Raw genomic sequence first — 25,690 nt, 5'->3', positions numbered from 1 at the left:
TGGCTAGAAATGGACTAGGAACATTACCCTAAGTTGTTTTTGAACTTATAAACTTGTTTTTGGTGTGGTAATGTTCATGCTAATCCATTTTCAAAGATAATTGTCAATAGATTCATGTTTTGTATTAGTTTAAGGTTTAGACTAATTACATGAAAAAGTTTGATTTGAATTATCTTGTTCTTGTGAGTTGCTTAGATTAATAGAAATGTTGAGTGAAATAGTTGTTTTCAATCCATTTTAATCTAAGAGTTGAGTATAAAATGTGTTTGTGTAACTTGTCCTCAAGTTACATGAAGAGTCACATTAAAGACTCATAAAACTCATAATAGTTGGCAATGGTTACAAAATGAAGAGTCTTGTGTCATTGAATGTTTTTTTTATGACTCCATAACTTGTCCTCAAGTTATGGAAGTTCAAGAGTCACTTCATTAAAAGAAAAATATGTAACCATAATTAAATCCATAAGTTATAAAATAAAGGAAAAGTTAGTTCTTTTATTAGTTTAAAGTCTTCCATAACTTGTCCTCAAGTTATGGAACTTGAAGAGTTTTTGGATTAAAACTACTTTAAACACATAAGTTATGGAATTAATTAGTTTTGAATAGTTTCAAAACTTGCCCTCAAGTTTTGGAATTTGAAAAGTTTTCAAGTATGAATACTTTAATTCCAAGTTAGCCCTTAGAATTTTAAAAGTTAAAATTCAACCCTTATACTTTATAATATTATAAGTTAATAATATATATATGTATAAGAGTAAAGTCAGTCTTACCGCTAGTACGCCTCATTCACGAAGCCGGTCTATAAGGTGGGTATAAGGTTGTTGCCTATAAAATGGCAACTTAATGGGTGTCCACTCTCACCCACCGCTTGCTTGACTGGTGGAGGGTCGTTAGCCGAACGGGTTTGACAGGACTAGAATTCTCCCTTCATTAAAAGTATTAATGAAAAATACTAAGTAACTAAACTCTTAATAATACCCAATCTTAGTTACTTAGGAAAAATGTGAATAAGGTGCTAATCCATGAAATTACACTTTGCACTTTGTTTAAGTCGTTAGTGGAGCGTGTGTGGTTAACCGGCACACTAAATTGGACTTAACAAGGTAGGTAAAGGGTGACTTAATATTTATCATAGTATCGATGGAGCGTGTGTGGTTAACCGGCACATCGATTGAGGGGTAATTTATTAAGGGAACCAAGTGATTTGCATGGTTACTTCACACCTCGTTTTGTGATCCTCGGCATCCCAGTCACAAAACTTGGAGGGCACACTCGAGATTGAAACATGCCATTGAATAGTTCAATGAATCTCAAAGATCTAGGAGTTTCAAAACCAATTAAAACCTAATAATACATTTCGTTTATCTTGGTGGAAATTGGTGAATCGTCATTCACCTACCTTCAAATATTTTATAGCTTGGATTACGGCATACCTCTTCCAAGTTATAAAATAGTTTGTTGGGTCCTAGCCTTAATATTTCATATTGGGTGTCATATTAAGGACTTAAAATCAACTATCTTGAATATCTCCCAAAAGATGTCTGGTTTAGACATTTATGATCTTCCCAAATCTCTTGAAACAAGGTTTCCTAATGAAGATGATGTCCCATGGATATCATACTTCTTTCACCTCCTCCAATTATTCTCCCTAAACCCACAAGTTCTTGAAAAGTTTAAGGTCACTCAGGCCCTATTGGCAAGGCAAGGTCTAGGTGTGATCACATCTTGGAGATGTAGTCACATGTTGACAAGCCGGGAGAGTTGGGTGTCAAAGTCTTGAGAAAGTTGGTGGTTCAATCACTTTCTAAGTCACATAGTGAGTTCCTTTGGGACACCTATGAAACCGACTATGACAAGACCCTTAATGATCTTATCTATTTGTTAAGATCAACTTCCTAAAACTTTATGGACATTGACAATGATGACATTGGATATCTAGTAAAGCATTCTCTTCCCGATGGAAAGGGATCGGCCATAGTCAACTCGGTTGACCAAGTGGTAAAGAGAAAAGCTAAGTCTGTGATAGTCTCGTGTACCATTATCAAAGGGTCCATATGTTTGTATTGCCAAAGAAAGGGGCATTGGTTGCAAATCTGCCAAATTTACCTAAGGATGTTAAAGTCAATAAGTTTGACTCTACTTCAGGTAAATTCCACTATCTAACTCTGTTAAGTTTCTACTCTGAGATTCTTGATACATGATGTGACTGGGTCACATGGTGATGTTTTAAGAATGAAAGAAAAGTGAAGAAACTTAAAGAAAGAATATGTTGAATCTGATGGCGTAGATGGATTTCTATCGCATAGTTTGAAGATCGGATTCTTGAGCTACTTCTCAGGAGTTATGAGATATTGCTTAGGAATAGATAACAACAAGTTTTCATATGGATTGTAAGGATAAGTTTTTCCGCAAAGTTTTAAAATAAAAGAAAAAAATTTTGTTTTTATTTATTTTAAAATATCCTTACAATGGCATTTGAGGAAAAATTGTTGCTTATATGATTCCATTAAGAGCAAGAGTGGAAATATAAAATTGATTCTTCCATTTGTGGTAATGTCTAAATTTACCAAATAAGGAAAGATTCTCATCACCCAAGTTTCAAGTGGACCGGAACTTGGAATCATGCAAGTTGTATAGCATGATGAATGAGAACTTTCAAGTTTTGGAAAATTAAGACTAATTACTTATTCACATGGATGTGTGAGTCAAGTAATGGACTAAGGGATCGAGTACATAGTCTTGTGCACTGATTTAGTCCACCACAAAAGTTTGATAAGACTATTCGTCATGATTTACTTAAGTTCAGTAAATATGATTATACTTACAAGCTTAAGTGTAACTCTGAGACATTGGAAAAAGTTTCAATGTATGGCAGAGCGAATAAGAAGAATCAAATTAGGCAGAAGGATAAAAGTTTCTCAAATCTGAAAAAATGGGAGAGTACTTTAGTATCCGTTTTGTGATCATCTTAATGATTAAGAAACCATAGCACAATTAGTTCTCTAAGAAAATCTTAGTGCATTCTTATGACTAAGAAGAGGATCTTGAATTGTTGAAATGGTTAAATCAAGAAGATGAGTCATACTTCGTTCCAATACAAGTCTTAGAGTCATACTACAAGATTGTAACTTGAGTGACATGTCTTAAAGAAGGTTTAAAACACTTGTCAAATGTAAGAGTAAAAGTTTCTACTCTTGTACATTTGAAATTGGTAAGTTGTGATGTTTTGGATAAAACAAAGACCAACTTAGGCCAATTGTGTGAAGTGTTTGTCTTGATTAGAATCCACACTATCTCTTGGATATTTGACAAGGGAGTCTTATAGGTCAAGAGGACAGTGGGAGTCTTAAAGGTCTTGAAAGTCTCAAGAACTAATCAAGAATAAAACCTGAAGTTCTTCACTAGCACACGACTTGAGGTTTATAACCTATCGTGTTCTATGCCCATTCCAGTTAAAGTTGACTTTGCATATGAGTTCTTAGAGTTCTCAATGTGTTGCATAACAACTTGGAAGCAATGGCAGGCCCTTGAGCTGCCAAGTGGCAAGAAGTTAAGATTGAGTTCAATCCATATGGTTTTGGAGTTGTCATTATCTTTGTCTTGTGACTATGATTTTGACAATTCACATGGATAAGAACACATACACCAGTAAATCTAAGTGTCATAAGGTTTCTCTCCGATTCATGAAAATGATGGTGAGGAAACACTTTCACTAAGTAGATTTTATCTAGATAGCAATTGTGATATTTGCATTCTCAAAGTCGTTAGTGGAGCGCGTGTGGTTAACCGGCACACTAACATGGACTTGTGAGAAGTGGCAAAAAGGTCTAAACATTATGATTACGGCATCCCTCTTCATAATTGTTTAGATACACAAGTGTGCTATCTAAGGGAAGGTGTATGATTTTGATAAAGTCTTATCAAAACAATCTAGTATCAGAAATCTGAACTTTGGTAAGAAAGTCAGCTGATTTCTGAGTACATGTCAAAGCTAGTGGGAGCATAAGTGTTATGCTAATAATCATCATGTTAGTGGGAGCATGATAATTATGTTAAGTATTGCAAGCTAGCAATGTTAATTATAGAAAACAAAAGTTTCAATTGGGAAAAAGTTGTTTTGCTATAATTAAGGGAGAGGAAATTATACTTCGTCTCAAATCTATAAGCTTAGATCTTGAGGTTTTAATCATTTAGTCAAGGATATATATATATATGAATTTCATGTTGGAATGGCTCAACATAAGGAAATTCTGTATATGGGTCCATTATTTGCGTTCTAAAATTCGATTATGATTACGGCATCCCTTTTCATAATCTGAATTATGAGAACTTGGCAAATTGAAATGGAAATATTATAGCAAAAGACTGGTTTAGTCTTTATGTAAGACATCATGAATCGTGTCCCATATGCTTCGTATATAGGATCGATTACATGTGCTATAATCATCCGTTCTAAAATTTTCCAAATGCCTTGGGCATTAAGAAGGGAAAAGGTTTAGAACTGGATATGACTAAAAGGATTAAACAATTGTCGAGGACAATCTAAGGTTTACCAAAGATTGATTGCTCAAGGATAGTTGGAAGTATAGTGATAATTCTGGAAGGACCATATTGACATAATCTGTAAGGAGGCAACTCTTATTCAGAAGTGATAGTCAAAATGGAATCTGGAAATGTTTCAAAGTTAGAATTTTCAATCTGTGTAAGATTAAGGAAACTTAATGCAAGAAGAATATTTCCAAGGAGTTGATCTCCTTTGGAATACTCTGTAATGATTGTTGCCAAGTCTTTATGACTTTGTGCATAATCATTACAAGAGGATCAATGCATATAAGTTTAGAATCTAACAGATTTCAGTAAATGGCATGAATTTGGAATTCTTGCATTTGCGGTAAGGATTTGGGAGTGTGAAAAGAGAATCATTGAAGTTATGTTCAATTGATCTAGTTCACAAAGTAAAGATCATAGACAAACATAGTATGCATACTTGGTGTGTGGCATGACTAGTGTTTAAGAAAACATAGTGTACATGCTTGGAGCATGGGACAACTATTGTTTTAAATTCAAGAATAAAGTTGATAGCTGAAACAGTATACAATGAATAATGTGTAATCATATGGTGATAAATAAAAAGTGTTTTATTTATATTCATAAGTTCTGAGACCATATTGGATTCAATTATTATTGTGTTTCATTTTGCATGTTTTGACTTCCCGAATAAACTGGGTTATTCTTCTGGAATGACTAAGTTATTCAAACCATCCACAGTCGGTCATATTTTGGAAGTAGATATGAATTAAGACTGTCATGGGTTGGCTTGTAGAGGTCTAAGCTGTTGGACAAGGCTACAACACTCATGAGTGCTCATAAGTTCTGAGTATTGGATTCAACCCGTGCTCATTGGAATCACTTCATGGATTTTATCACGAGTGATCATGAGACGATAATATCTTATATTCTTCAAACCTAGAGATATGAGTTGTTACTATGAGTTGATAGTACATTGATAGCACGAAACCGCATTTGGTAACTCGGTGCTATAAAACGTGCTTTTGTGTATGATTCAACAAGTAGTAGAACAAGCCATATGAGTCGAAGTTTATCCGTTCCTTTTACCTTCGGGATAAAAGTGATATCTGTGGGCCCCTCGATGATTTGATGATGACAAATGGAAGTGCTCGGCCGGGCCAGGACTGATTTGATTTGTTCAATTAGTCAGTCGTCATAAATCGGAAATCGGGAAACAACAAATGGACAGAGAGAATGATTATAATCCATGTCTCAGTCCATATGATATCTAGAATGGAGGAATATATGATCCCTTATCTAATGGACAAGTCACTGACAAAGGTCAGAGTTCATCTACAAGGTCAGAGTTCGACAGAAGCTTTTGAGAGCTACGATTGCCGGTTGGTTCCTGAAGTCATACGCAATAATAGTTTTAGACTTATCCAAGTGGGAGACTGTTGGATTAATGTCTAAGTCCATAACTATATTTGGTAAGACTTGACCCGACCCGGTATGGTCCATTTGGGTTGCATGGCATCATGCACTTGGATAGACTAGAAGAGAGAAATAAGACACTTATGGTTATTAATATATTATAAGTTCTAGTATATTAATAATAAGAATAATAAGATTATTTAATTAGTATTGATCAAGAATTAATCTAGGATTAATTAAGTGATCAAAAGAAGACTAATTAAATATATGGGTTGATTGTGTAAATCATCCATACTTGTATAGTGGGCTAATGCTCCATGGATAATCAAGTTGGGCTAAAACCCATAGGATGGTCCATGGATGCTCCATGGTGTATTTGTACCCATGGATCCAAGGAAATGGAAAGCCATGACAATTAAGAGTTTACCCTAATTGTAACACTATATAAAGATATTATTCTTGGCAAAATCGAACTAGTATTATTCTAGAGAGGGCTAGCCGATTTCATGAAGTGTAGAATTCTCTCTAAGTTATTCCAAGTGTATTTGGTGTTGTGTGAACCATTTGAGGTGTCACACTTGGGGCACTTGGCACTCAAGCTTCATGAAGACTTTCTACATCAAAGAGGTATGTATTCTATCTTGCTATAGTTATTGTTTTGTATGCTAGATTAGGATAATACCTTGGAAGTTCTTATTTGCATGTATAATAGAGAAAACATAGATCCAAGGTATTTAGGGTTGCATGTACACTTAGGAGTGTTAGAATGCTCAAAACCCAACAGTTCTCACCCCTGATCCTATCAAGCTTCCAGTTCTCCGGCCGCATACCCTTAGCCTGAGCTTCCCTAATGAAGGTCACGAGTGGAGAATCCATATATATCCTCATACATGCAACTGGAGTAGAAGATCCATCTGACTTACGGTTTAGGGCGTCTGCAAGCACATTCACTTTACCAGGATTGTAAAGGATCTCGCAGTCATAATCATTAACTACGTCGAGCCACCTGCCCTGTCTCATGTTCAGGTTCAGCTGATCCATGATGTGTCTCGGACTCTTGTGGCCCATGTATATGGTACAGCAGACCCCATAGAGGTAATTTCTCTAGATCTTGAGAGCGAACACTACCGCTCCCAACTCAAGATCATGTGTGGGATATCTCGTCTCGTGCAACTTTAGTTGCCGCGATGCATATGCTACCACCCGTCCTCTCTGCATAAGGACTACTCCCAATCCGGTGATCGATGCATAACAAAACACCACAAAATCCTCAACTCCCTCAGGGAGTGTCAACACTGGTGCCTCACAAAGTTGTTGTCTCAGCGTCTCGAATGTAGTCTGCTGCTCAGGGCCCCATCGGAAAACCACCCCCTTCCTCATCAGATGAGTGAAAGGTACCGCAATCTTGGAGTAATCTTGTATGAATCTCCGGTAGTACCCTGCCAATCCCAAAAAGCTCCTGATATCCGAGGTAGATTTGGGAACCTCTGTTGGATTAGTGTCTAAGCCCGTAATCATATTTGGTAAGTACTTGACCCGGTTGTGCATGGTCCTTTTGGGTTGCCTTCACCAAAGCAACTTGACTGGAGAAATAAATAAAGAGAGAGGTTATTATGATTTATTAATGTATTATAAGAATAATATATTAAAGGATACATCATATTTGTTTAATTAATATTGGTCAATAATTAATTAAGAATTAATTTTGTGATCAAGTGTAATTAATTAAACTAGAGGGACTGAATTGTAATTATGTGATAGTTGCAAAATAGGGCAATGGTTATCCTAGTTGTAGGATGGACGAATTCAAGGGATAAGATATCCTTGAAATTGTCCAAAGGTCCAAAGGGATAAGGGTTATCAAGGCTTATCTTTTGATTGCTTGGTGGGCAAGTAACTAGATAAGGATAAGGACTGAAACCCTAATCTCTACCCTATATAAAGACCCCTAAGGCCTTAAGAATTCGTCCACTTGCTTCTAAGAGATCCCAAGGCCGATTTGTACCTCTACCCTTCTCTCTCTATAGCTTCTCCAACTGCTTGTGGTGTTTGTGAGCCATTAGAGGTACTACACTTGTGGTACTTGCTTTCAAGACTTAGGGTTTGAAGATTTAAGTTGTTATTGCAATATAACAACAAGAGGTATGTGATCTAACCTTCTATTAAATTTCGAAAATAGTAGGCCACATTAGGGTTTTATTCATGTGTTCATAATGTTGTGTATCTAATAGTGAAAACATAGATCCAAATCTAGGGTTGCATGCACACATAGGATTGTATGTATAAAACCCATCAACCTCCCACTACATAACTACCTGGATCTTGGCCAGATCAACCAAAATCCCTCCTGGTTAATGAGATGTCCAAGGAACTGAACCTCTCGTAACTAAAACTCGCACTTCGAGAACTTGGCATACAACCGTTATCGTCTCAGAACTCCCAATAACTCACGGAGATGCTCCTCGTGCTGCTCTCTGGTCTTGGAACACACCAAGATATCATCTATGAACACAATGACCGAGCGATCGAGGATCAGTATGCAAACCTGATTCATCAGGTCCATAAATATAGTTGGCGCGTTGGTGAACCCAAACGACATAGGATTGTATGCACACATATGATTGTATGTATAAAACCCATCAGTGGTATCAGCGCCTTTGGTTAACTTGTTTTCAATTAGTATTATACAATTGTATGAACTTGACAATTAGGGTTTATAGCTAATAAACCCTAGGAGGCAAGAAATTTCAAGATTAGGGTTTCCTAACCCTAATTTGCGAAATTTATGAAAGGGTTTTTAAATCCTTTCCTTTAGTGCAAGATTTCGAAATTTAGGGTTTGCAAACCCTAGGATTTTCGAATTAGCCTCCTTCCCCAAGATAAGATCCTAAATTTTAGGGATTTGGATAATCCCATATCTTGTAATTATCTTTTAATGGTTAAATATGGTAATTAAAGATTTTAAATTATCCCCTCCCATTATTTTCGAAATTTAGAGGGATAAAAGGGATTAGGATAAGTTAATTGTTTAAATGATAATTATCCTTTAAGATTTAATAATCCCTTATGATTTAATAATTTAAATTAATAGTTTAATTTGAGATAATTATTAAATCAAGAGTTTTAATGTTTAAAATTTTGATTTAAATGATATTAAATTTCGAAAATTTTAAATTGAAAATTAAAACCCTAGTATTTTGAAATGTTTAAAATACACCCTATACTATTATATTATTACAAGCTTAATGGATATATATATATATATATATATATATATATATATATATATATATATATGTATAATTAAAATGCTAGTCTTACCGTTACTAGGCCTTATTCACGAATCCGGTCTATAAGGTGGGTATAAGGTTGATGCCTATAAAATGGCGCTTAATGGGTGTACACTCACACCCACCGCTTGCTTGACTGGTGGAGGGTCATTAGCCGAACGGGTAGGATAGGGCAGTCCTCTCTTCATTAATAAGTATAGTGAATCTATATAAAGTAACTAAACGTTTTTACAAATTCCTAATCCTAGTTACTTTAGGCAAAAGTAAAATTGATGCAATCTCATGAAATTACACTTTGCACCCTTGCTAAGAAGTTAGTGGAGCATGTGTGGTTTACCGGCATACTAATTGGTTCTAAGCAAAGGTGGCAAAGGGTGGTTCATTGTTTGTCATACTTCGATGGAGCGTGTGTGGTTTACCGGCACATCGAATAGGTGATTGTAACAATGAATGCACCATGTAGATTTGCATTGTTATTCACACCCACTTTGTGATCCTCGGCATCCCAATCACAAACGAGAGGGGCATATCGAGATTTAAACATGCCATTGAAAAGTTAAATGAATCTCCAAGAAAATCTAGGAATTCTCAAAAACATTTAAAACTTAAGCTTATGTTTTTCATGGTGAAGAATTAGTGAATCGTCATTCACTTACCTCCAAATTATTTGCGTGTTAGATTACGGCATCCCTTTTCTAATATGTAAATAATGTTGTTGGGTCCTAGCCCTAATTTTTCATTTTGGGTGTTTAATTAGGGATTCAATTCTAATCAAACTTTGTCCTTTCTATTTGTAGATGGCTAACGCGAACAACGTTGCTGCTAACTCATTCACGCTAATGAGTCTTTGTCAAAAAGTGACTTTAGATGGATCGAACTTTAGCGAATGGATAAGATACATTCGCACGATTGCGCGCTACGAGGACAAAGAGTATGTCCTCGACGAGAAGCTCGAGAAGATCAATCCAGAAATCGCTACTCCCAAGGAAATGGATGTCTTTAAGACCCACGAACATGATGCAACGAAAGTCCATTGCATCATGATAGCCACAGTGAACTAAGAATTCCAAAAGTCCTATGAGGACATGTATTCATATGAAATGCATCAAGACTTAATGGAGAGGTACCACCAAAGCACGAGGAAAGAGCGCTATGAGATCATCACAAATATGATCACTGCTAAAATGGGAAGTGGAGAATCTCTTACCGTGCACTTGCAAAAGATGCAAAGATATGTTGATCGTCTTCGCAAGTTAAATGTTAACTTTAGGGAGGATTTGGCCATCGACATTTTTCTTCACTCCTTGCCCTCATGCTACAACCAATTTAGGATGACCTACCACATGAACAAAGAAGAAGTCACCCTAAGCAAACTCCAAGGGCTCCTAAGTACTACTGAGAGCAACCTCAACGAAAAGTCTGTTGCACCAACTCCCGCTCCACCCGCTGTTACTGTTTTGGAAATTAGGCAAAGAAGAGTCAAGAAGAGGAAGGCTCCGTCAAAGACCCACCACAAGGGAAAGTCCCAAGATGGTTCCTCTTCTAGTGGGACCAAGGATGGCCCTGCTAGGCCTAACTCTAACCCAAAGGAGGCAGAGTGCCACCATTGCCACAAAATAGGGCATTGGAAGAGAAGTTGCTCGGAATATCTGCAAGCCATCAAGGATGGGAAGATCAAGCCGTCTTTCGTAGGTATTTACACAATTAAATCTAATGATTCATCTCATGCTATTTCTTGGGTTCTTGATACAGGATGTGGTTACCACATTTGTTCTGATTTGCAAGGACTAAGAAGAAATAGGGATATGGAGCATGGAAGAATAAATCTAATCATGGGAAACAAAAGATCGTTGCCTGTCACCAAGATTAGAGTGTATTCTTTAGTGCTTAGTAATGGATTAGGTTTAGATTTAAATAATTGTTGCTACTCGCCAGATATGGCAAGAAACATCATTTCATTTCATGGTTTGTTTAGACAAGGATTTAGATATTCGTTTAATAATGAGAATGGTTCTATTTATGCTTATCTAAATGGTGTTTTATACTTTGAAGAAATGACTTGTAATGGAATTTATGAAACTGTTATGGTTGTAGATAACCTAGGAAATGATGTGTTGTGTATGGATTCTTCCAATAGTATGGATAAAGCATGTTTGTGGCATTTTCGTCTTGGACATGTCAACAAGAAGCGCATAGACCAACTCCAAAAGGATGGAGTGTTGGAGTCATTCGACCTTAGGGAAGATGACACGCGCGAATCTTGCTTACGTGGAAAGATGGCCAAGTCACCCTTCACTGGCACTTGTGAGAAGGGTGAGGGTTTATTGGATCTCATACATACCGATGTATGTGGGCCCTTTAGATCCACCACAAAGGATGCGAACCGCTTCTATGTGACTTTCACCAATGATTATACTAGATATGGGTATATTTACTTAATCAAGCACAAGTCAGAAACGTTTGAAAAATTCAAAGAGTTCAAACATGAAGTGGAGAATCAATTGGGCAGGAAAATCAAGATGCTTCGATCCGATCGAGGAGGAGAGTACCTAAGTCTTGAATTCCACGACTATCTCAAGGAATGCATAATAGTTTCGCAATTGACACCACCTAGGACACCGTAGTTGAATGGTGTGGCAGAAAGGCGTAATCGAACCTTGTTAGACATGGTCCATTCTATGATGAGTCGTGCTTCACTACCTATCTCATTCTGTGGGTATGCCTTAGAGACTGTCGCCCATATCCTTAACCGAGTCCCTACAAAGAAGGTTACCAAAACACCTCACGTGATGTGGATAGGGAAAGCTCCCTCGTTGGCACATATCAAGGTTTGGGGCTGTGAGGTTTTTGTAAGACAAGAGACTCACGACAAGCTCGAACCTCATAGTGAGCGATGTAGTTTCATCGGCTACCCGCAAAGATCCTTTGGATATCTCTTCTATAGACCGAGTGACAATGTTGTCTTCGTTACGAGGAGAGGGGTTTTCCGAGAGAGAGAACTCATAAACCAAGGAGACAGTGGGAGGCAGATTGATCTTGAAGAGATTCAAGAGTCGAGTGATGAAGAGACCTCTACCGCTGGCGTTCAACCCGAGGAGGAAACTCCGGTTGAACCAATTGACGAGTCCTTACCTCTTAGACGTTCCGAAAGAGTTAGAGTTCAACCCCAGTTTTATGGTTTTGATATTACTACTGAAGGGGACACATATATTAGTGATGGTACACTAAAAAATCTAGATGAAACTAATAGCTATAAGGAAGCCATGGCAGACCCAGAGTCTGCAAAATGGAAAGAGGCGATGGACAGCGAGATTCAGTCCGTGTATGACAACCAAGTTTAGAATTTGGTTGACAATGTGCCCGGACATAAGACGGTTGGGTGTAAATGGATCTTCAAGAAGAAGACCAACGTGGATGGGAATGTGCACACGTATAAGGCACGACTGGTGGAGAAGGGCTTTTATCAAACTCCCGGAGTTAACTGTGATGAGACCTTCTCACCAGTTGCTAAGATAAAATCTATTAGGGTGATGCTAGCCATTGCTGCATTTCATGATTATGAGATATGGCAGATGGATGTCAAGACCACTTTCCTTAATGGGAAGTTGGATGAGGATGTTTACATGGCTCAGCCAAAGGGTTTTGTCGATCCAAAGCATCCCAATAGAGTGTGCAAGCTTGAGAAGTCCATTTATGGACTTAAGCAAGCATTTCGCAGATGGAATCTTTTCTTCGATGAGAAAGTCAAAGAGTTCGGATTTGTACGAAGTGAAGATGAATCATGTGTATATGTCAAGGCCAGTGGGAGTATAGTTAGCTTCCTCGTTTTGTATGTTGATGACATACTACTCATAGGAAACGACATCCCGACTCTACAGGAGGTTAAGTCCTGGCTCGGGAAGTGCTTCGCTATGAAGGACCTCAGAGAGGCTTCCTATATTTTGGGAATAAGGATAGTGAGAGAACGAAGTAAGAGACTAATAGGACTTAGTCAGAATACTTACTTGGATAAGGTACTAAAACGTTTTAGTATGGAAAACTCGAAGAAGGGAGAACTACCGATACAGAGTAATGCCAAGTTGAGTAAGACTCAAAGTCTGAGTACCGAAGTCGAGATATCAGAGATGAGCCGAGTAACTTACACTTCCGCAGTTGGTTCGATCATGTATGCTATGACTTGTACTCGCCTTGATGTGGCCTTTGCTTTGAGCATGGTCAGTAGATATCAAGGGAATCCGGGCAAAGCTCATTGGATTGCGGTCAATAATATACTTAAGTACCTTCGGAGGACCAAGGAATGGTTCTTAGTCCTCGGAGGGAGTGATGACTTAAAGGTGCGAGGGTATAGTGACGCAAGCTTCCAGACTGACAGGGACAACTACTGTTCGCAGTCGGGCTGGGTCTTTACCCTTAATGGAGGAGCAGTGACTTGGAAAAGTTCCAAACAAGAAACCGTAGCTGATTCAATGTGCGAATCAAAGTACATTGCAGCGAGCGAAGCGTCAAAGGAGGCGATATGGTTGAAGAACTTCATTGGTGACCTTGGAGTTGTGCCTGCCATAAAGGAGCGAAATTTTATGTGATAATGAAGGAGCGGTTGCCTTGACCAAGGAACCGATGGATCATGGTAGATCTCAGCATATCGACAGAAAGTATCATTTTATTAAACATCGAGTAGAATAAGGACACCTCGTAGCTAAGAGGATATCATCAGAAGATAACCCAGCAGATCCGCTTACGAAAGGACTGAGTAGGGTTAAGCACTTGCAGCACACTTAGAGCATTGGGCTGAAGGATGATATTAGTTTGGATTAGATAGTTTAGAAACATGTAATAGATAAATGTAATTGACATTTGATGATTAAATAAAGGAGTATTACTTAAGGGTTTTGTCTTATGTTAATTGTTTAACTATTGTTTCACTTTGCATGTTTTGACTTCCAGAATAATTGAGTTTATTAAGAATATTCGAATTATTCAAATAGTCCATAATCATTCATATGTTGGAAGTAGGTATGAATGAAGATTGTCATGAATTGGTGTGTAGATTGTCTAAATGGTATTAGACATAGAAAAGGTTTGCTACAACGTTCATGAGCGCTTATGACAAGTTTTGAGCATTGGAATAAAACCACGCTTGCTGGAATCACTTTATGGAATGTACCGTAAGTGATCGGAAGACAATAATATCATATGGTATTAAAACCAAGATATATGGTTTATTGTTTACTAATTGGTTGTGCATTGATAATGCAAAACCGCATCAGTAAATTGATGTCATAAAACGCATTGTTGTGTATGATTGATTAGTAAATAATAAATGCATATAAGTCGAAGTTTATCTGTTACTTCTATCCTAAGAGGGTAAAAGCGATATCACGGCTGCTCGATGATTTGATTTGACTTATGTGTCGGGCCCGGTCAGGACTGAATTAATGTGTTCAATTAAGTTCTATGTCAAATAAATATGAGATCGAGAAACTAATTGCTAGACAATAAGTATGACAATGCTTCATGAGATTGTCTACACGGTATCAAAACAGAGGACTGTACGATCCCTTATCTAAAGGACAAGTTACTGATAAGATCAGAGTTCGACAGCGTCTTTGAGAGCTACGATTGGTAATCTAGTTGTACGTTGCATTTGTGGTTACTAGACTTATCCAAGTGGGAGATTGTTGGATTAGTGTCTAAGCCCGTAACCATATTTGGTAAGTACTTGACCCGGTTGTGCATGGTCCTTTTGGGTTGCCTTCACCAAAGCAACTTGACTGGAGAAATAAATAGAGAGAGAGGTTATTATGATTTATTAATGTATTATAAGAATAATATATTAAAGGAGACATCATATTTGTTTAATTAATATTGGTCAATAATTAATTAAGAATTAATTTTGTGATCAAGTGTAATTAATTAAACTAAAGGGACTGAATTGTAATTATGTGATAGTTGCAAAATAGGGCAATGGTTATCCTAGTTGTAGGATGGACGAATTCAAGGGATAAGACATCCTTGAAATTGTCCAAAGGTCCAAAGGGATAAGGGTTATCAAGGCTTATCTTTTGATTGCTTGGTGGGCAAGTAACTAGATAAGGATAAGGACTGAAACCCTAATCTCTACCCTATATAAAGACCCCTAAGGCCTTAAGAATTCGTCCACTTGCTTCTAAGAGATCCCAAGGTCGATTTCTACCTCTACCCTTCTCTCTCTATAGCCTCTCCAACTGCTTGTGGTGTTTGTGAGCCATTAGAGGTACTACACTTATGGTACTTGCTTTCAAGACTTAGGGTTTGAAGATTTAAGTTGTTATTGCAATATAACAACAAGAGGTATGTGATCTAACCTTCTATTAAATTTCGAAAATAGTAGGCCACATTAGGGTTTTATTCATGTGTTCATAATGTTGTGTATCTAATAGTGAAAACATAGATCCAAATCTAGGGTTGCATGCACACATAGGATTGTATGTATAAAACCCATCAACCTCCCACTACATAACTACCTGGATCTTGGCCAGATCAACCAAAATCCCTCCTGGTTAATGAGATGTCCAAGGAACTGAACCTCTCGTAACCAAAACTCGCACGTCGAGAACTTGGCATACAACCGCTATTGTCTCAGAACTCCCAATAACTCACGGAGATGCTCCTCGTGCTGCTCTCTGGTCTTGGAACACACCAAGATATCATCTATGAACACAATGACCGAGCGATCGAGCATCAGTACGTAAACCTGATTCATCAGGTCCATAAATATAGTTGGCGCGTTGGTGAACCCAAACGACATCACCACAAACTCGTAATGTCCATAACGAGTTTGAAACGCGGTCTTCTCCATGTCATCCTCCTGTACCCTAACCTGATGATACCCATACCTCAAATCTATCTTGGAGAACCAAGATGCTCCCTGTAGCTGATCAAAGAGGTCGTCGATCTGTGGTAGTGGATAACGGTTATTTACCGTCAACTTTTTCAACTCCCGGTAGTCAATGCACATCCGGTGTGAACCATCCTTCTTCTTGACGAAGAGAATCAGGGCTCCCCATGGAGAACTGCTCGGATGGATGAACTGCTTGCCCAACAGTTCCTGCAGTTGTGATGACAGCTCCTGCATCTCTGGTGGTGCCAATCGGTACGACGCCTTGGCGATAGGGGCCACACCTGGCACTAGGTCGATCCTGAACTCGACCTGCCTCTCTCAAGGCACTCCGGGTAACTCCTACGGAAACACATCAATGAACTCTCTGGCCATCGAAACATCCGAAACTTAAACCTGATCCCTGACTTGTGTATCCACCACATACGCTAAGTTACCCACACACCCGTGCTAAATATACTGCCGAGCCCTGTTAGCTGAGCAAAACCTGATCCCAATCTGGTGCCCTAGCCGTAGATAACTAGTTCTCCCACACTTGGAGTTCGAACTACCACTCGCTGACCCTCGCAGTCGATCATGGCACCGAAGTGAATAAGCCAGTCCATACCCACAATCGCACATACATCTCCCATGGGAATCAGTATCAAGTCTATCGGGAAGGATACCCCAAAGATCTCCATAACGCAACCCTGATAAACTGAAGAAACAGAAACCTCGTGTTCGTTGGCGATAGAGACTCGTAACGGACAATCTAACTCTCTTACTGGCAAACTGAACTCCCTACTGAACGATTGAGAGACAAACGACCGAGTCGCCCCCGAGTCGAATAATACCAAAGCAGGTAAGGAGTTCACTAAAAACGTACCTAATCATAGATACAACACACATATAAGCATAAAACAAATTTAATCAACAAGATAAGGGATAGAAACATACCAGCGACCACATCCGGTGCTATCCTGGCCTCCTCGGCTGTAATCTAGAAGGCGCGTCCCTGAGCCTTCGGAGGCTCTGCTCTACCGTGAATCCCGTCAATAATCCTCAGTGTAGCCAGTGCTGGAACCTACGCCGGCCTGACAACGAGTTGTGGAGTGTTGGTCTTCACGTTACGGACCTGATCGCTGTGATAGCAGATCCTCATATCCTAAACCAGGGTTGGCTGGCAAAAATCCTGCGCAAAGTGCCCTTCTTGCACTTCCTACAAGTGCGGATGCGCTGGCCCACATACCTATAATCAGCGGTCTTGGGCCACTTCGGCGCAGGTTGTGACTACACCGGGGCCTGCCTCTGCTCCTGCAATTGGAACTCAATCTCCAGCTCATTCCGCCTAGCAACCTCTTGTAACTCCAACAGTGTATCATAACGCTGGGTAGCAACAAACAGACGGATGTCGGTCTTGAGCATGCTCATATAACGTGTCATGTGAGCCTACTCAGAAGCAAACTCCGGGCAAAACATCGCCCTCTCAGTGAACATATGGGTGATCTCCGTCACCGTCTCCACACCCAGCCTCAAATCCATAAACTCTTGTGCCAGCCGCTCGCGCTCAACCCGTGGAATGTAGCGAGTGCGGAACATATCCCTGAAATGCTCCCAAGTAACTGCAGCTCTCTGATCATCAGTATAATACCCTGTCATCAACCTCCACCAATCCTTGGCTCCGGACCTCAGCAGGTTCAAAGCACACCTGACCTTCTGGTCAGCAGGACATGAGCACGTGAAGAAACATCCCTCCACGTCAGATAGCCACCTCATGTCTATGATCGGGTCATGAACCCTATCAAAAGTCGGGGGCTTCGTGTGATCGAAGTCCCAGTACTGAAAAGATCGGATGGTCCCACCACCAGCGGCTTCGGAGACTACAGTGGTAGCCGTTTCCACAAGAGCTGCATAGCGCCCATCAAAGTACTCCACCAGAGCGGTCTTGATAGACCCAAACATATCCGACAACTGTGCCCGGAACAGAGTAGCAACCTCATGATGTAGGATCTCTCGAATGTTGGCGTCCAACTCATCCGAACTCATCTGACTAATGACCTCGGACACTGCTGGTCCCTCCTGGCTGTCATCTCCTCATCCTGATCCGGATCCAGTGACAAATCGTCTAGTAACCACCATGCTGAAAATATACCAAGAGGATATCTGACATTTCATATAGTAATTTGGGAACCAACTCCCAACAAAGCACTAGGGTTTGTAACTTCCTTGTTACGTGTATGGGTCTTGTAATTTTAGTAGTACATGCCCATACTACCTTCCACACCTAGCCATATTTGTCTCAAGTATCATCACAACGCCCTAACAACATACGTAAGCATGGCGTGCGCTCAATCCTTACTCCTATAGGAAGGATAATTATTTCATAACTGGCTGACTGACCCCGTACAACTCACATATGAAACTCCCACCAATCGTGCAGCGCTCGCGTATGCTAGTCATACACAACGTTGGACCCTATAGACCTTCAAATATTTGATCCTACCCTAAGCCCTTCATTAAACAAGAATAGGAAATAAGGCCAAACCAAACATTATCAGGCTATAAGATCCTAATTATGTACAACTATGATGCACACACTAAGAAACTACAGTAATGATGTCAATTTCATATAAAGAAAACCCTAGGCTATCAGGCATCATATAATCAAGCAATTATATCATGCAATATCTGAATATACGAGCCTCACCCACACTTAGCTATCTCAGAGATACGGGGCTCGCCCACACTCTGATAACTAGGAGATACGGGCCTCGCCTACACTCAGCTGCCTAGGAGGTACGGGCCTTGCCCACGCTCCGCTATCTAGGAGATATGGGCCCCCCGCCCATACACTGCTAACTAGACATACGTACAAGTATCACGCAGACAACAAGTATAACCATAATCTACCATTTAATATTCATACTTAAATAATACTAAGATACGGGTCCTACCCACACTTAACTACTAATCATAAACAAGTCTGAGATACACGCCCTGCCCACACTTAACTACTAATCATAACTTAGATCTTGGTCTATAAGTCATCCATACTCCAAACTAAAAACATATAAACAGAGATCTAGGCCTTATGCATCATTTGAACTCGTAAAGCTTCTGCCTTTTCCTCCATGCATGGCCTTTTGGGGTTTAAATGGCCAAGATGACATCTTAGAGCTTGCATGGGGGCTCTAATGGCATAAATTTTTCACCTTTATGCCATAACAGTCCTTAATGATTCCAGATATGAAGGTATCCTCACTTGGGACGTCCATATCCCAAGGATCAAGCTTCTTGGACCAAAAACCCAATAAAGTGAAAATAAGGAGATCTAAGAAACTATTAGGAAAGTTAGAGACTTGATTACCAGAAAATGACGAGGATGGAAGGAAGTCTTTGGATCTACTATCTTCTCCTTGAATCCTCTAGCTTCTTCTTCTTCTTCCAAAAGCTTCAAAAACACACAAAGATCACTCAAAAATGTCTCACAAGCTCACAAATGTGTTAGGGTTTCTAAAACTAGGGTTTGGGACTTGGAGGTTGGATATGAGGCCAACAAGTGGGGATTAGGATGCTTAAATAGGGTGCAAAACCCCGAAATTAGGGTTTCATCCTGGCAGCCCTACTCGTCGAGTCGAGGCTCTCAACTCGTCGAGTAGGTGACTTAAAATCATGCAACAAATCTGGTTCCTACTCGAGGATTTTAGGCTACCAACTTGTTGAGTTGCTTCATAAAAGTGAATAAATTATGATTAAATGCGTACCAGGAACCAGGTGTTACAATTCTCCCCCACTTGTCTTAGACTTCATCCTCGAAGTTTCCTGCGTCGGGAAACAACTCCGGGTAGTGCTCCCTCGTCTCCTCCTCGGGCTCCCAAGTCCACTCTGAATCCTTACGGTGCTGCCGCTGCACCTTCACCAGCTCAACCCTCTTGTTCCTTAGCTCCTTCGTCTTCTTGTCAAGAATAGCTACTAGTATCTCGATGTAATTCAGGCTGTCATCAACCTGAATATTAGACTTGTCAAACGTGTCGTGTCATGTCAGGTTTGTGTCGTGTCAAGACATTAAACGGGTTGAAAGGGATTGACCCTAACCCGACCCGTTTAATTATTGTGTCGTGTCATGTCAACCCGTTTATTTTCGTGTCAGGTTTCGGGTTAACGTATAGACCTTATAAATATGTTGTGTTATGTCTTCTTGAAACATTTTAAAGGTTGGAAAGTAGGAGTTATGGATGCAAAAATGAAAAAGTGAAACATTGGAGTTAGGAGATCGAATGATTTTTTTTTAGTAAGTTTAGAAGGCAAAATGAAAAGAGTTGAAGTTGGGGAGCAAATGGGATATGTGGTGAGGATGAGTAAAATTAAGTAACTTTGAAAATTTGAATATTATTTCTAATTTTTGAGTTTGGCCCACTACAAGTCTATAACATATAATATATTTTTAAAAAATATGAAATTTATAATAAATAATATATAATTAAACGGGTCATATTCGATTCATCTTCATGACCCCAACCCTACACGTTTAATTATCGTGTCGTGTCGTGACAACCCGTTTACATAAACGTGTCAAAATCTCTAGCCCTAACCCGCTAATTTCGTCTCGGGTTCATGTCGGGTTTTCGTGTTGTGTCTTGTTTTGCCAGGTCTACTGAATATCCTCTAGAGGCACAACCGCTGAGTCATCCACTAAGCACTTTCGTAGCTGAGAAACATGGAAATTGTTGTGGATCTGGCTGATATCTGCTGGAAGATCCAAACGGTAAGCAACCCGGCCTACCCGAGCCAACACCCTGAACGGATTGATGTATTTGGGGCTCAGCTTTCCCCGCTTCCTGAACCGGATGACACCTTTCCAAGGTGACACCTTCAGGAGAACCATGTCGCCCACCTGAAACTCCAAGTCTGAATAGCGCTTGTCGACATAGCTTTTCTACCGACTCTGAGCAATCTGGAGCCTGCTCTGAACCTGTTGGATCCTCTCAATCGTCTTGAGTACTACCTCAGTACTCCCCATGACTCTCTGACCAACCTCTCCCCAATATATTGGGGTCCTACACTTCCTCCCCTAGAGCATCTCGAAAGGGAGGTCGGTCCATGCTAGCGTGGTAACTGTTGCTATACGAAAATTCTGCTAACGGAAGATACGTATCCTAACTGCCACCAAAGTCCAAAATACATGCGTGTAGCATATACTCGAGGGTCTGTATCGTCCTCTCGCTCTGTCCATCCGTCTGAGGGTGGAAACCGGTGCTGAAGTGGAGACGAGTACCCATCTTGTCGTGAAACCGCTTCCAAAATCTAAAAGTGAAACGAACATCCCGGTTTGACACCGCTGAAACGGGCACTCCATGACGTGCCACCACTTTGCGAACGTAGATCTTGGCTAGCTTCTCAGCCAATATACTCTCCTGGATCGGGATAAAATGGGCGCTCTTGGTCAACCGTTCCACGATGACCCATATTGAATCTACTCCACGTGCGGTGTTGGGAAGCTTGGTGATGAAATCCATGGTGATATCCTCCCATTTCCGCACGAGAATATCCAGCGGCTGCATCTTGTCGTGGGGGCGTTGGTGCTCAGCCTTGACCTTCCTGTAGGTCAAGCACCGCTCCAGATACCATGCTACGTCCCGATTCATGCAGGGCCACCAGTAATCAGGGTGAATATCCCGATACATCTTCGTCACCTTAGGATGGATGGAGAACCTCGACTTGTGGGCCTCATCCATCTGAACCTGTCGTACTTCGCCCCAGTACGGAACACAGACCCTCTTATGCAGGGTCAACAACCCGCGACTATCATAATCAAAGGAGACCACCTGGCCTATGATCCACTCGCACTGTCGACACTCCTCCTTTAGGCCCTCGACCCGCGCCTCCCAAATCTGCTCTAGCAACGGGGTAATCACTGTCATCCTCAAACATATATCTCGAATCGGGGCCGCCACTGCCTTGCGGCTTAGGGCATCGGTCACCATGCTGGCCTTGAGCCTCCCAAATCTACTCTAGTAATGGGGAGGAGATTTTTTAACCTTGCAAGCCTTGATTCCTTTTCTCATTTGCTTGGTTGCTTAATTCACCAATTGAATTAAACACTAGGTGGTAAGGAATTAGGAAATCACCATGAGAGGGTTTTCTTGGATGCAAAACACATTTGAATAAGGATGAAGAGAGTGTGTGTGCATCTTATTTCCTCATTTCTCATTTATTTTAAGACATATAGTCTCATCATGTTCCAACAATGTTAGGGAAACTAAGAAGCCTTATCGAGTCCTTTTAAACATTTAAGCCATCATTTTTCTGTTTTCTTACTTAGGTTCTAATTTACCTAAGCATGTCCCTTTGTGATCAAGCACGCCACCAACATTCCATTCCCAACTAATTCCATTAGTTAGTCATTAGCAATACTTAGATTTCGATATATCTTTTCATCTACCTTTCTTCCTGAAAGTCTTACTTTAGGTTACAAAAATGATACTTTATCCTCAACAAGGTCTATACGTCTTGTTTTACTAATGATATTTTCCTTCAATGTTATTAACAAGATAACTCAATCATATATAAATTTCGTTCTCTACTACCTTTTTGTACTAACGGGTACCATACTATTGAAGTCCTTATATACTTCTTGAATGTTGTCCTTATACCATTTCATCCACTTTAACTGATGTGTCAAACCAAAATATCATTTCATGAGTTAACACATTTCTCAGGCTTATAAGCCTAAGAATACCATGACCAAAAGATCTAAAACACATGGTGTAGTTTCAACTCAACTTTCAAAATCTTGTGTCCGAATGGTCTCATCACTTGTAACTTCTTTCTTCCCAACTATCTACCCCTTAAAATAAGCAAGGGCATTTTTTAAGGTTAAATCACAAGATGATCCTCATCATGTAGCAATATATTTCATTTGTTTCTTCACGAAAATTCATTGCCTCACATTTACTCCTCATTGAACTTGAAATCTACATTTGCTTTTCACCATTAATCATGTATAGCTTCTATCATAACTTCAACATGCATGTGTTCTTTAACATTTCTGCTCGAGTACTCGACTCTTCCATTCAACAGTTTGTTAGTTTAGCTTCTCATGTAACGTCGTACTTTACTTATTTTTATTTCTTGTTCCTTCCTCGTAAATACACAACCAACTATTATATTAATTGATTTCACCATCCTTTAGTCACAGTCAACTGACCCATAATGCTCTGAGACAAAGTTCCATTTTCTATACTCATTCATAATAGAAGATCTCATTATCATAAGTCTACCCTCTCTTTTTCCGGTTGTCAAATCCAGGTTAGAAGCAATAATTAAACTTAATACTTAATTGTATTTGAGTGTACTTGGTTTGTTCATGTCACTCATAATTCCAGGAAATACGTTTTGTTCTTAATCAGTCTCTAAAGTGTTGTGAGCTCTTATGACATCACATCATCCCAAGTTCGTATCCTTCTTACCATCTAACCCTTAAAATAAATAAGGGCATTTATTTTAAGGTCCAAGCTAAGCAGTTATCACGGTAAAAAATGTAATAGCGGTCACATGTCGCTATTTGAAATCGCGGTTCTCGCGACGGTATAGCGGTGATATAGCGTTTTTTATATTATTTAGAATTTATATATATTAGAGTATTAATCATTAAATCATACTTTAAAGTTCAACCCAATCCAGTTAATTAGTTAATCAGTAAATCATAATTCACAGATCATATTTAGTTAATGATACTTCACATATCATAATTAGTTAATCATACTTCACAGACTAGTTACCAATGTCACGATTAATCATACATTAACACAATCAACAAGAAAACATATGAAATACTTACTATTTCATCATATTTTAACACAATTATAGTTACCAAGTAAAATGATTAAGTAATCTCATAGTTAATCATAGTGTAGTACTTTAAGTTTTTAACATAATTAGCAAGACTACACATACAAGGTTTTAATGGAAGTCATGGCAGTAACAAAATTACAATTTTATTCAATGGAATGACACAAAAGTTTTGGTTTGGGCTAAGTAAAAACAATTTTATTCAATGGAATGGCAAAAAAAACATTTTTTTATGTAAAATTTCCCAAAAATGGAATTTATTCAAATAGCGGTTATAGCGCCGCTATAACGGTGACCTTAATCGCGGTAAATAGCGGTAAATCGCGGCGCTAATAGCGTCAATGCTATTCTAAACCGCTATTTTGAAATAGCGTTTCTTTACCTCCGCTAACCGCTATAGCGCCGCTATTGACTACATAAGGTCCAAGTCACCCTATAATTCTTACACTATAGTAGTTTGCCTCTATGAATCGTCCATGGGAATTTCAAAAATTTCCTTTACTCGTCATCGTCTTTTTGACAATCCTTTTTAATAAACTTAAAGGGTTTATTCATATCCATACCTTGTTGGTACTATAAGATCCTTGATGTTCAATTTGCATTCTACGATATTCCATCATGGGAAGTCGTCTTCCTCCTTGATCGATCATAGAACATCTTCCAAATATTGCTCCTTCATCATCATGTTATCACATCTTGAAGCCTTATTTCTTTTGACGCCCGCATCACGTTCTCTACATAATTTTAACTTTCCATCACCATTCATACAACCTGTAAGTAGGGCTTACCTTTTGGGTTCACTAAAGGCGGAAGTTTGCGTAATTTATTTCATTTTTGTCATTTTAACAGGTTATCCGGTTACCAACAGGTCACCTACACGTGACTTGAAAACTTAAGGGTAACAACGAATATTTTTAAAAACTTAAGAGCTTTTATGAAATTAGCCAAAAAATATATAAAAACGTTTTATATGTATTTAAACGTAAAAACACACACACACACACACACACACACACACATATATATATATATATATATATATATATATATATATATATATATATATATATATATATGTAAAGGTTCAAATGAGAACCTCTAAAGGTTAAGAACCTAAGAACCTCTAAAAAAACATCACTTCATCTTTCTAACATAAGCATCATCGGACCTTTTTTTCACCTGACTTCAAACATATCTTCATCTTTATTTCTTCCTTCATCAGAAAACATCCACCATTTCCGCCGTCCTTACCACCGACGACTTGCTCCGACGACTTTGTTGCCGCCACCATCGTTGTTGAGGACAGCCCAACGTCCATCTCCCCCCTCCTTCGTCGCTAGCCTACTATCTACAGCTCCATTCTCTGTAGTGATTCCAGATCTAAAGAAATAGGGGGCTAACACCACCACCGGCGACTGCAACACCACCAATGACTGCTGCTATCTTCTTTCACACCTGATCTGGTCAAATCTAATGTAGATTTGAGTATTTTGGTGCTACTTCATAAAGGTTTTTGTTACTATTTCATCATTTTGTCGTTAGATCCACATCAGATTTGTTCTCATATCGTTGATGTTGTCGTCGGAGCATCACAACTCACAAATCACAATCATCATGGAAACCTACAGGTGTTAATCTACTATTTGAACTCGTTTTTTTATTTGTTAGTTCCTCACCAACGAAAATATTAGTTGGATCTATACCAGATCTGTTTCTCTCTAACTCAGCTTCATATGTTTTTCTCTGATCTA

The 25,690-nt window shown here is 39.2% G+C and overlaps 1 pseudogene; it reads right to left on the bottom strand.

Annotated features, from left to right (window-relative positions):
- Positions 1 to 25,230, bottom strand: part of LOC145053347 (very-long-chain 3-oxoacyl-CoA reductase 1 pseudogene) — a 49,982-nt pseudogene extending 24,752 nt beyond the window's left edge.
- Between the last annotated feature and the right edge of the window lie 460 nt (positions 25,231 to 25,690).

Source organism: Lactuca serriola, chromosome 1 (genome assembly GCF_051521515.1).
Source record: "Lactuca serriola cultivar US96UC23 chromosome 1, Lser_US96UC23_V15, whole genome shotgun sequence".
NCBI classification, from domain to species: Eukaryota; Viridiplantae; Streptophyta; class Magnoliopsida; order Asterales; family Asteraceae; genus Lactuca; species Lactuca serriola.
This window is presented reverse-complemented; position numbering and strand designations above follow the sequence as displayed.